A 10,811-nucleotide genomic window follows, 5' to 3' on the forward strand; every position below is an offset into this window, starting at 1 on the left:
GTATATTTTCACTGGTAGTTTTACAATCTTTTTATTCACGTCTGTTTCTTTGTTACGTGTTCGTAGATTGTTCATTTTAACCATTTTTGTTTGGTACTAGAATATAAGTTTTACAATAGACTATTTATTATTCACAATACACTTTTTTTTATTCGACTTGACAATTACCTAGTATTGTCCTTTCTACACACCACAAACGACATGATCTTAATTTTATCTATCAAAATAAACTGTTTTTAAATTAAAACAAGTACGATCCTCCCGCACTGATCGTTGAGTTTTCTAAACAACAAATGATCTGGTGTTTATCGAGCCTAGCCCTTTTATAATTTCGGTCAGTTAAAAATTGGAATCTTTTAAAGACTTCCAATTTTTAACGATCTTTTGTCCTGGCAACAATTATTTATAGGATAATACCCTAGGTTTTGAATACCTTGGTTGTATTCCTAATGGTATCTGTGAGCAACCCTGTAGGGGGGATCCCTCCGTCTAACGTGGACGTGGAGGGTTATCACACTTGCAGAGGAATCTTCTGATTGTATTAGAAAAGGCTTTCCCGAGCGAATTGCCCCTCCGTCCCAGACGTGAGACGCCAGACGTGGAGGGATATAACTCACTCAGTCGATCGCATCACCGTTTCTCTTGCAGATTAGTGAGAAAGCTTTCTGCCGTGAGAGACTCGTCCGTCCCAGTCGCGATGCGACAGACTTGGAGGAATATCGCTCACCGCGTTGACAGCTTTCTCAAACCTGTTTAGTTATGCCCGAGAGAGTTTTCCCAAGTGAGTGTCCCGTCCGTCCCGGTCGCAAAGCGAGAGACTTGGAGGGATTTCACCCACTCAGTAGACAGCTTACTCAGGTTGTTTTAGATATGACCGAACAAGCTTTCCCGTGTGAGTGACCGCTCCACCCGAAGGTTTGGAGCGCTATCAATCAAACAGTCGACAGCTTGCTCAGAGATGGACTTAGGGAATTTGGATTGGGAATTATGAGCAGATTGAAAAAAGCATTTTAAATTGGCAGAGCTAATTTTATATAAAATATGTAACCAACGGTTACAAGTCGGATTCACATAAATTACAATGAAACGATTCAGCTCGCTGAATTGTAGCCATATGATAATTTAGTCTGCAGTGACCAGTCAGTGATCTGACAAGAATACTGCAATTTACCTTTCAGTGTTGCAAAAGAAGTTTCGCAACCTTCTCACAAGGCTTAACAATGAAACTTTTCGTTTGGCGACAAGTTTCAAGATTTTCCCAATAACGTACATATTCAGATGAAAACCAAGATCGAATCTTTTGTTTTATCCAACATGCCGCAATTGGTAAAGCAGGTTCCGGTCCGAAAACCGACTTTTCTGCTCCAGGTCTTGCTAGTTCATCAGCCCATTCTTTTTCGGTTATACCAGAATGGCCAGGAATCCAAACCAGATGAACGGCATTTAGAATGCTTAGTTCTTCTAATTGGGTGTGGCAGGCGATGACTGTTTTAGATTTAGAATTAGCCGCACAAAGGGCTTTTTAGCGGCTTGACTGTCAGAACAGAAGTAGATAATCTTGCCTATCAGTTCTTTCTGAAGTGCAAACTGAGCTCCGCACATAATTGCAAAGATTTCAGCTTGAAAAACGGTGCAGTAACTACCCAACGAATAGGATTCCTCCAATTCCAGCTCACGGCAGTAAACACCAGCACCCGCGCGACCTTCGTACAAGGAACCATCGGTATAACAGACCACATAGTCGGAAATTTTTCTTTCCATGTAGCCTGACATCCAATCCTCTCTAGGAGGAAAGTCACTTGAGAAAGTCCTATACGGGAAAGTACGCATGAGCGTCACATCGCTAGGAGCAAGGGCAAACTTGTCCTCAGCAACAATTTGCGACCACAGTCGAGTATGACCAGTGGAATCGTCCACAGACTGCCAAAGGCCAATCGCGTGTAGTCGATAAGCACATATTAGTGCCTCTTGCTTCAGGTGGAAGTGTAGAGGTTTAATATTGAAAATAGCTTCTAGGGCGGCAGTAGGAGTTGTAGTAAATGCACCAGACATGGCCATTAAACACATCTTTTGAAGATGGTTTAGCTTTGTCTGGACAGTCACAACTTCCCCTCTCTGCCACCATACAAGACAACCATACGCCAGTATTGGTCTGACAACGACCGTGTATAACCAGTGTATGTATTTGGGTTTAAGCCCCCAAGAGTTGCCAATTGCTCGTCTACATTGCCCAAAGGCCATGCACGCTTTTTTAATTCGGAAATTAATATTTGTGGACCAGTCAAGCTTGGAGTTGAGAATCAACCCCACATACTTCACTTCGTTCACAATATCAACATCTGAATCGTAAAAGCGCAGAGCGCGAGCTCCATTGGTATTTCTACGTCTTGAAAATAAAACGATAGATGTTTTGCTCGGATTTACCGAAAGTGCAGTTTCTCGGCACCACGTTTCCACGACGCGTAGTGCCTGCTGCATTAAGTCAAATAATGTGCTTATGCACTTTCCAACTACTAGGATGAGATAGTCATCCACAAAACCATATGACGGATAGCCTAGACCATTGAGTTTCCTCAATAGGGCATCCGCCACAAGGTTCCATAAAAGAGGCGAGAGAACGCCACCTTGTGGACATCCACAAACACTTTGCTTCTAAATGCTTGCTTGCCGTAAGGACGAAAAAAGCAATCGGTTACTAAGCATTTGTTCTATCCACTTTATGATTATTGAAGGCACATTATGATAACGAGCAGCCTCCAAAATGGAAGCGAAAGATACGTTATCAAACGCGCCTTCAATACCCAAAAAAGTTCCTAAGCAAGATTCCTTTTGTGAAAAAGCAGCCTCAATTTTATCCACCACATCATGTAATAAAGTGGTTGTAGACTTGCCACTTTGATAAGCATGTTGTGCTGAACGAAGAGGAACTTCTACTAAGCTTGTTTCGCGGATGTGGTGATCAACAATCCGCTCAAGTGATTTAAGCAAGAAGGACGTTAGACTGATTGGTCTAAAACTTTTTGCTTGCTCGTATGTCGCGCGTCCACCTTTAGGAATAAACCTAATGGTTATTTCACGCCATTGAGTTGGGATGTACCCAATAGCAATACTACACACAAACATCCTTCTCAGAATGTGTTTGAAGTACTTGAATCCTTTCTGCAGTAGAATAGGGTATATTCCATCTGTTCCAGGAGATTTGTATAACGAGAAGCTGTTCACGGCCCACTCATTCGCTTCAGTTGTGACAAGTCTCCGAGCAAAAGCCCATGAGTCTAAGCCACCTAAAACGATTTCTGGATCGTTTCGAACTTCAGGTTCCACACAGCCCGGAAAGTGACTATAAAAGAGACATTCTAGGATTTCATTGTCATTCGAACAGTATTCACCGTTCGAACTTCGAATGTTATTAACCTGATAATCTTTCGATTTTGACAGTATTTTATTAAGTCGACTTGCCTCGCCGAAACTGGAAACGTTGCTACAGAACCTGTGCCAGCTCGTGCGTGCTGAAGATCGTAGAGCCTTTGTACAGGCTTTCCGAGCCTGCTTGAAAGGCTCCACGCCATCCCTCCGACGTCTATTCCAGGCTCTCCTGCATCGTTTCTTTAGTTCCGTTAGATGAGAGTTCCACCATGGTGTTCCTCTAGTCGTTTTAATAGTTTTTAGCGGGCAAGCTACTTCAAAAGCTTACGCAATAAAAGATGTGATATCTACAGCCACGTCCAAGTTGATCGATGACTTAATCTTCGGTTCGAATCCTTGAAATTTCGTCGCCAGTTCCTCCTCAAAGAGTTCCCAGTCAGAAAATCTCAGATTGCGAAATGTTGCAGCGTTCAAGGAGACACTCAAATGATCAAAATATATAGAAGCAGATCACCTTACTGGAGGGGATTTTTCTATAGTCTTGGTGTGCAGCATAACACACTTCATACATTTTTAAAATTTATCTCGATAATTGCATTTCATGAATCATTTCTTGAAGAAAAGTTCATCACGCCTGGAAAACTTTTTTTCTAAGATTTAGTCACTAAATTCAGTACGGATGTTTTGAATATACGATTGAAACTCACAATATTGTGAAAAGCTAGCTGTCGCAGTAAGAAGTTTTACAATGGTTGTATCATAGATATCATGAGTTACTAAAACTGTAAAATCGTGATGGCCCGACCATAACAGTGGCCCGACGATAACGACAATACCCTACCTAAAACAAGTTCCGAATGTACCAGGGAAGTGGGCAATTTATGATTCCAACAAAAAATGTTTAACGAACAAAATTTTTTTAAGCATGTTAATGGACTACAAATCAATTCGATAAAGTGATAATGTCACTCCCATGGTTTCCGAAAGCACATAGAGGACATAGTTCATTTCTGATTATGACAAAATTTTGCTATAACTCAAACATACTTAAACTTAGAGACTTGTTATTCGCAACACAGCCGCAATTCACAGATTTGGGCCGTTGTCAATCGCCCATGTATTACACTTCCTACAAATCTACAGAACTTGACTATCAGCCGGTATAGACAGGTAGCAAACTTATCCGGGTCCATCTTGGTAAGCTCCGTTGCGATGCCGTCTTGTTCTTGCTTGGTGATCCCCGTCATCCGTTGTATTGATGTTCTCATTCCCCCTGCTGTCTAGGATTCCGTCTCCGCGCCATTCAGATGCTCATTGTAGTGCTGGTTCCACCTTTCGATCACCTCACGTTCATCCGGCAAGGTTCCTCCATCTTTATTCCGATATGTTCCAGCTCGTGGCATGAAGCCTTTGCTGGATACGTTCAGTTTCTTATAGAATTTACGCGTTTGCGGAGAGTGCAATAGCTATTTCATGTCCCCGCATTCCATTTCTCCTAGGTGGCGCTTCTTAAACCCTGGGTTTGCTATCTTCGTCTCTGTCTATATCGTTCCATCACGTTTTGATGGGTTCCTTGCTGCAGCATCCACAACCGCGCTGCGATCTTCTCGTCTAACATCTTCTGGCATCTCCTTGTCAAACCAGTCAGTCGTTACGTCGACTCTTTTCAGCGAACCCAATGGCACCTTCCACTGGGCTTTAATGCTGTTACAGCAGTCCTTAATAGGAACTTCGTTTAGCTCTCCTTCTTCCAGCGGCGCTGCCTCAAGGGCTTGCGCGTACTCAGTATCGACTTCACGTAATTCAAGTCGTTCCAGATTGTGGCAAGCGACGGTACCGAATGTTGTTAATAGCGGAAAGACTTTGGTGCGCTGTAACCATCAAAATGGTGGTCAGAATCGATGCTTGCATCTGGATAGGTTCTAACGTCGATGATATCCGAGATGTGCCTTTCATCAATTAAAATGTAGTCAAACTACGAATCAGTCTGTTATGGCGATCTCTAGGTGTACCGATATGGGAGGCTATGCCGGAAGCATGTGCCTCCCAGTTGGCTTCGAGGAATGACGCTGGCCTAATAAGCCAGTTGTCGTATGTTCGAATCTCGACTGGAAGAGGCTGCTAGAGTCAATAGGATCGTAGCAACTGGCCCTGCAATTGTCCTGCACTCTAACAACTGGCTGCAAAGTCTGTCGTATAAAAACAGTAGGTTAAGTTTCGATAACGGAATGTAGCACCAAGGTTTTGCTTTGCTTTGCCGGAAGTATGTACTTCGTATGGGCTATTTTTGGAGAAAACAAAGTCAGTAAGTCGATGACCGGTTTCGTTCGTGAACGGGTGTGCAATAAACTTTATAATAACTGGTCTGAATTCCTCCTCCTGGCCTGGCCTCCTGTTGGGGTCTTCGTCGACGAATTTGACGTCATGTCGTGGGGAGTTGTTATATTCACACTGAAGCTGGGCTTAAAATGGTCTTCGTCACTTCCTGGGTGTGGTCTATGCGTTGACGTTGACAATAATGCTAACGTCGAAGAAACGGCCTCTAATTCTCAGCTTGCACATACGGTTGGTGATTTGCCACCACCCAGTCATGCGTTAATCGTTAAGTACAATGTTGTTGAAGAAAGTATAGATTTATCTTTTGTATTTAAGGCGCTAGAGAGTTGTAATGTCGTTGGCAGCAAAAAGAGCGCTCTTTTTGCTGCCAACGGGTAGCAGCCCCAGAGCGCCAGAAATTCAAAAGATAAAACTATACTTTCTTCAACAATATTGTAGAGAATAATTTACTCTACAATTGCACTATACTCCATTTTTTGGAATTCTGTTTCGCTTAGGCGTTGTAGTCAAAAGAGCATACACTGAGAATAAAACAGCAAATTAAGACTGGACTATTATCCTAGATTACGGTATTGTTTCTTGTAATTTAATATGAAAAATGCGCATAACTAACAATATTCCCAGATTATTTCAGCAAATTTAAATTACACGCAGATAATAAAAATCTATAGTAAAGCTTTTCACTTTATTGCGACGGTTCTTGGTTATCACTTGCGCACTAGAAGGTCAAGAGGGCAAATTTATGGCCCAATCGTCGATGCAAAATTAGTTCTGCAATAACCACCATGACGTTCGGTACCGCTGCCAACTGATTGTTCAAAGTGGCCTATAAAAATCAGAACGATCGCGTGTGCATGAGTGTCAACGGGCGCACCACTGCACTCTGGTTTTTAGTTCAGCAGCTATCTCAAGTTAAAAACGTGTCCAGGCCACAAAACGAACTTTATGACTACGGTCAGTCTCAAAAGCTGCCCTTTCGAAACTGTTTCTCCTATACAGTACGACACACACAGGGAGCGAAACCACCACCGGGCCAAATCTGTGCATACGGTGCATACGGTAAATCTGAGAGCCACTTTCAGTCAGGGCCAATAGGCCGTAGCAGTACACTGTTTACGAGGTCATCAATTTCGACTAGTTATGGGCACAATCTGACCGCATGCGAATTGGTGCCTGAAAGTGAACGTTTATCTGAAATGAACAAGCATACAGAGCACCAGACCACGAGATATCGAAAGTCACGGATGGGTTTTGGGTTGGTATGGCATAATCACCGTTGAGATTGTAAATCAAGGAAATTATTCAACCTCTTTGTGCTTTAACGTGTCATACGTTGAGAACAGTCATAAAATTTCAAGATTCTTAAAGCCCGTTCGTTTCGTTTGTTTTGTTTGCGAAATCGTTCCAAATTCAGCTTGTTATGCAAAGCCACCGGCACTTGACGATGTTAATAAATCTTCTCGAAGACTAACGTAACACACATATCATGTAAAACTGCATCCAGGTGGATATTATTCAACCCCCGAGGGCATCATTCAGACTAGATGCAATCCGCATTAATGCTAATACTATCAAAGCATAAGCGCATATGATGTATTGCGCTGTGTATGCTAATTGTGGTTAATCCCTATGGATCAATAACCGAAAGCCATTATGTATCGGAATTGATTACATTAGATTCCACAATTTTAATTTACAATTACAAATATTTATTCTAGTGTTCCCCAGTGAAAAAGTAAACGGTTCACTTTTCCAGCAAAATTTTTATTCGAGCGTTCCAGAAATAAACTCCGGAAGTGAACTCTCTAAGTGCTCTGTTTTCTAATTCTTCACATTTTTTATTACTTTCAGTAAAATGCTCTAACTACACTTAACTCAAGCTCACTCAAGTTCATTCACAGTACAGAACAAAAAAGTACCCCAACCTGTGCTGCCGGTTTAGCTTCCCGTGAAGAGCAAGAGTTAATTGAAAGTTGCGGCAATTTCTGCCGGTGGAGAACGAATGGGCGATGCGCGTGCCAAGTCATTGTGAGTCAAGTTTCGAATGCACCCCAGCCAGCCGTCATGTCCTAGGGAGCGTGATGCCAGTCCAGCCACGACACGAACGTACGAACGAATGGCAGGGAGTATACTAATTAAAACTTTTCTCACTTTTGGCAACCTGACCGAAACTGTAACGTCACATCGTTTTATGGAGCTGATGCGACGCTTCCGTGCTGCGTCAGCTCGTCGAGTGGATGACTTTTGTGTACAGTATCATCGTCACCATCGCCATCGTCGTGGTTATTGTCATCGTCGCTGCAACGCCGCAAACCACAACAACCAGACTGTCCGAAGGGCTGACTGCTGAAGGATCGGTTGGTGTGAGACGGGGGGCGGGGCGGGGATTTTAAGTGTAAACACTTTTCCGAAAGAGAAGTAGCGAAACAATATCACCAGAGGCTTAAACGACCACGAAGTACGTGTCTTGAGCTCCCTCCTCGGTTGTAATACCATTCGAGAAAGGTGAGAAAATGGGAAAAAGAACTCTCAAGTACGACTTGTCAAGCGTTTCCGAAGGCCAATTTACGACGATTTGTTCATTTTCTTGCTAATTTTGCGCTTATTTCCATTGTAACGATTGATTTTATGAATATTATCATAATTACCAACATAAAACATATTTTATTGGCAAAAAGCTGTAGCTGTAATAAATATAACACCTTGATCAATACATTTTTTCTTTCAATAAAAGTACTGTTTCATTGTGTTTTTATTCTACAAAAAATTACAACTCATTTCGATCTGTTTCGGATTGTGTTTCTCGTTAATGTTTCTTCCTTTAATTTATAAATGAAGGAATCTTATTTTGTAAGGAACGGAACCCTAAACTGATTCTATGGTTGAATTTTTTGTTCACTAATTCATCAATGATCTTCAGTTGCAAAGCTTTTTCATACAACATAATTCTTGCTGGCATTTAGTTTGCTCGAAATGTACAAACAAATAGAAAAACAAAAAAAAAGATATGCATGGGTTCTGATGCAAAGCTACAAACATCAATTATCGTGAAAAATATAAAACAGACATCCGGTTTATGAAAACATTAACCGTTTAGTAGCTAAATTATCATAAAGCTATAATAAGTTTAGAAGCTGTTCAATGTTGACCGCCATACTCAACTTTCAATTTATTTTCCAGTTCCTCGTAAACCACGAACTTTAGTTTCAAAATTGGACCTGCGACCACTCTTTTGTTGCGCTCTAACTCGAGTCTTTCTGTGTTTTACTCTTGCAGTTTCTTTCCGAATCAACGCCTTATTTTTCATTTACTCCAAACCTTCAGCACAAATGAAGATGCAAACGATTTGCTTTTGCTGTTCGAGGGACGAACAAAAATGCAGTAGCTGAATATTTTCTTGTTCAGCGATATTCAAGTTAATGAACGTTAATACTATATTTACAAAATCTACAAGGTCGAAGATAATTCAAAATTATTCTGATATTCAAGGTATTGAAACTTAAAACAGATAACAGATGTAAGACAACTATATCTGAGAAGTTGCCTGCATGTATCAATGAAAATGAAAGAATTCAAGATTTCGAAACGTAATGAATAATAGACGACTAAAACAGAGCGGGATTGAAATAGTGTGGAAATTAATTACCTATTACACGGTGTTCAAGATATCGTTATCAAAATATAAAATAGGCCGTTTAAACGGCAAATAACAATTGGTTTATCAATTTAAAAAAAATTAAAAAATCATTCGACGAATTTTTGAGTTACACTCTTTTGAAGTTTTAAAGGGTAGATTGTTTATAGTATTGATTTCTTATGCAACATATGCCCATTGGCGACAATTTTGGGAGTTTTACAGTGTATTGGGACCACCCGGAAGTGTTCCGGATTAATTTATCGGTATGGGAAATGGCCAGTATCGAACAGGAACAAAAACTTATCATGCGCCATCTCAATTTACTTCAGAATTTTGAAACTAGATCAAACGAAGTCAGATCAACTACCTAGTACCACGTTGGTTGTATCTGGACCAGCTTCAGGGACTTCCGGGAACAGCCTGTCCCGGAAGTTGCCAGTTTCGTCCATGAACAAAAACCTATCGTGCGACATCTTAAATCACACTAGAATTCAATAACTAGATCAATGGAAGCAAATCTGCTATCTAGGGTCAGGTTTAGTCATATCTGAACATGTTTGGGGGACTTCGGGAACCCCTAGTAAATGACCATTTTCGAACATGAACAAAAACTCTGCATACGACACCGTAAATCACACTAATACTTTTCAAATAGATCCATGTAAGCAAAATAGACTACCTAGAACCACAATGGCCAATTTCGGGCATAGTTTTATTATGAATCGTATGCCACATTGTGTAATTGCCTACCCTGGGGGTTCTCGGAATCCCCCAAACATGTCCAGATACGACCAAATCTGACCCCAGATAGCGAATCTGGCTTCCATTGATCTAGGTAGTTAACGAATTTTAGTGCGATTTAAGGTGTCGCACAATAAGTTTTTGTTCATGGACGAAATAGGCCACTTATCTGGGTGTTCCCGGAAATCCCCGAAACTTGTCCAGATATAACCAACGTTGTGCTAGGTAGTTCTAACGGACGAAAGTTTAAATTTTAACGGCTTCAAATGCATGGGTTTGGTGCTAAAATAATGTATACACCTAAACCTTTTGACCGTACTGCACAATTACAACGTACGTTGGAAATCAACAATTACACAAGAAAATGTAACCATATTTCCTTTGAAAAAGGCCAAAACCGAAGACCGAAACGTCAGGCAGTATAGAAAGCCGTTTTCGATAAATCACCGACTGTACAGTCGAAAACAATAATGAAAAATATGATCAGTTACGAAATCCTATATTGATCCTAAGAGAATAGGCAAATATTTACAGATTTGCATTGAAATAGGCATGAAGGACTGAGAAATTTCATACACGCAACTGAAAATTAGTACAGTAAAATACTTTTTCATTATAATTGATAAAAGCTTATTTTTGAAACAGACCAATCAAAGAGGCGATTAGAAATCGGGGATAAAACTCGCAGAGCGGTACTTCAAATTTGAGCAAACCCTTCAAATTTGCAATA

This window comes from Sabethes cyaneus, chromosome 2 (assembly GCF_943734655.1).
Source record: "Sabethes cyaneus chromosome 2, idSabCyanKW18_F2, whole genome shotgun sequence".
NCBI lineage: Eukaryota > Metazoa > Arthropoda > Insecta > Diptera > Culicidae > Sabethes > Sabethes cyaneus.